General features: G+C 54.0%; 1 protein-coding gene across 1 annotated transcript in view; it reads right to left on the reverse strand.

Moving 5' to 3' along the window:
* The window catches only part of ZEB2 (zinc finger E-box binding homeobox 2), a 197,680-nt gene that overhangs the window by 191,197 nt on the left and 3,458 nt on the right, over window positions 1–3,025 (reverse strand). The gene's annotated exons all lie outside the window — the stretch shown is intronic.

Genomic DNA, 3,025 nt, shown 5'->3' on the forward strand with positions numbered 1-3,025 from the left:
CATTCCTGGGCTGCGGCGGGATCCTCGCTCGGTTCCCACCACCCCTGCCCTGCTTGCAACAGAGACCCACCGCAAGGAAACGGGCCCTCCTCTCCTCGCCCGTCTCAGCACCGAGAGCCATCCAGGCACGCACGGGCAAACACCCCCTGCTCCGACCCACCTCTGTCTCTGGCACATTCAACACAAACCCCTGGCTGTACTCATTGGAACCAGCATCTCCAGGCACTCATTCAGTGCTCCCCGGGCGTCTGCTGAGGTTCCGAGGCTAACTATCACGGCCTGCCCTTGGCTTAAAGGCAGACAAACAAACAAACAAACAAACAAAAAGTCTCCCCCTCTGACTTCTCTTACCAGTTCTGGCAGTTATTGTTTTTTTTTAAAAGGACACAACCATTCTGACCCCCCCCCCGCCTTCCGCACAGATTTTAAAATATGTACTATTATTACCACTGCTCTACACGACATGATCAGCGAAAACACACGGCTTTAGAACAGTGAATCCAAAAGAGGGGGGGGGAGTGTCCATTCAGATAAATCCCCAGGAATTCCCAAAAGTGACAAATAGGCTTGTCGGGTGAACTAGAGAGATAGAAAATACTGGGGGAGGGGGGGGGGAGAGAATGAGAGGGCTCTACCTGCTCGTCAAAACTCGAGTATTTCTCAGCGGAGAAATGAATACACGATAAAAGGTTAACATAACTTGCTCCATTGCAACAAGAAAGTTGGAAGGCTGGAACTTCCCCGCTAGAGTTTAGAAGAAGTTTGCCAGGCCCTGAAAAAGAGTCTCTGAAAGGACTCCGTGGTGTGTCTCCCCCCCCCCCAATGCTTTTCAAGGGCCCGAAGTGACCCACCCCAAAGGGTCAGGCTAGTAGGAGCAATCTCGCTCAGGGCCCTGGTGATGCCCGCTTCCTGCAGGCATGAATTTATCTCTCCCCACTAATGTCAGCCTCCCTCTCTGGTTCCCTCCAGTAGAACAAACTGTTAAGAGGAAACATGGAACGTTATAGATACATGCAGATCTTTACCACACCACAGTGGACAAGCTTTCCGAGAGATAAGCATAACAGTCCTCTCACGCGCGCCTGCACACACGCACACACAAGAAAGATAAATATGGGTCTCCCAACCACATTGACTCCCCTTTCCTGCAAGAGTGCATTCCTCCTTTATGATAATAGGAACACTTCGAATAAGCATAACAATGCCTTAAGCCTGAACTCCCCCTTCCCTTCGCACTACGAAAAATCCCAGATCATTTCAAATAATAATTAAAAAAGGAGACGGGGAAGCCACTTGACACAAAAGGTTTTGTTACCCGGTTGATCAGCAGCGTGTTTTTTACCTCCTGGTAAACGAGAGAGTGGGCCAGGAAAAGGAAAAGAAAACCAGTGACAGGGATCGATTTGACGTTGTGTGTAATTTTCATGTTTCCTGCTTTACACAGCGACGGGGGGGGGGCGGGGGAAGGGGGGTGTTTGTGTGTCTCCTTTTCCAGGGCCACCTTCAATAAATGACAGGCACTACAGGGAAAAATGTGAGATGGGGGCGAAGACACTTAAAAAGAGATTACTAGGGTCAGATTCCTGGGGAAATGGGCTGGAATATATGCTCCGGAGTGAGTTTGTTGCTTTTTTGGAATGGAAGATCAAAGGCCATGGAGGGGGGGGGAGAGAACCCACCCAGCGCAACTGACTTCACGAGAGTTTCTGCTTGAAAGTCCTCTATCACTCCCCCATATGGTTCGACACCTCCACAACAGCGAGGCAAAGAGACGCGCGCGCACAAACACACACACACACACACACACACACCAAACCTGTCCGGGGAGAGGGAAGAAGCATTTGTCTGCAATCAACTTTTCTCTTTCGTGTTTTCTTTCCGCTCTCTTTCCTCTTCCACCCCCCCCTTCCAAAAACAAAATTGGAAGTGAGTCGACTATAAAGCAGTTCGGCCCAAGTGGACGCGTTCTTCTGCCCGGCTTCCCGTCCCCCTCCTTCGAGAAAAGTTGTCTAAAGTCGGGGAAGGGAAGTCAGGCGGAGGCCGGGCGCTGAGTGGGGCGAGGAGGGTGTGGGAGTGTAGCTGCTGGAAGGTGCGAACCGAGAAGAAAGGAAGAAAGTGGGGAAGGGAGTTGAGAGGCGCCCCCCCCCCCAAGGAAGAGCTGCCCGATTCCTGCTCCCAACAACAACGACACATCCTCCTCCTGGATCTCGCCCCGTCCTCTCCAGAGCCTGCACGGAGGGCAAGGGGGATCAGGCACCGCAAGGCTCCGCTTCAGGCGTCGGGTTTCTCGCCACCGCCACGGAGGGAGTTCCCTTGGCCAATCTCCTTCCCCAGCCGCCGCCCCCCCCCCCCAAAAGGAACTCTTCTGCCAGTTCCAAGCAAGATTTCTCACGCTGCCCCCTTGCTTTTCCCAGGGTCTTTGCGGAGCGGTCTGGGGTTTCCTGGAGGGTTTGTGTCGGGTTTTGTTTTGTTTTTTAATGGAGCTTTTTAAAAAAGAAGCCCCCCCTTCTCCCCCCCTCCCTCTCTGTGACACAAGGAAGGGCCGCAACGACTGACTCTCCCAGAGCAGCGACGGAAAACGGGTTTTTTAAAAAGTCCTTTCCTCTGTGTCCCCCCCCCCCCCCCGGCTCCCCTTTGGGCGGGCGGCGCCGGAAAAATGGGGGGGGGGGGATAGAGAGAGAGAGAGATTAAAAAAGAGACAACAGCGGGGACGGGGGGTGGGGGGAGCTGGAAGGAGAGAGATGGCGAGAGGAAGAGAGGAATCTAACGGGTCTGCTCACCGGCACAGTAGCGGAGGAGCCGGGACCGTTAGCTGAGCTCACTCCAGCAAGCCCTGCAGGCAAGAAACTTTCATCCCTTTCTCTCTCTCTCTCTCTCTCTCCCTTATCGCCCTGAACCTGGAGGGAGGGGGGGATCGCCTTTCCTTCCCTCACACACCCCTTCTCTCCCCCCCACCCTTCATTTCCCACGGAATCTGCGCCCAACTCCTCCAAGAGAGCCCCGAGACCCTCCGCCGCCCCCCCCC

Source organism: Gekko japonicus, unplaced genomic scaffold (genome assembly GCF_001447785.1).
Source record: "Gekko japonicus isolate JY-2015 unplaced genomic scaffold, Gekko_japonicus_V1.1 scaffold124, whole genome shotgun sequence".
NCBI classification, from domain to species: domain Eukaryota; kingdom Metazoa; phylum Chordata; class Lepidosauria; order Squamata; family Gekkonidae; genus Gekko; species Gekko japonicus.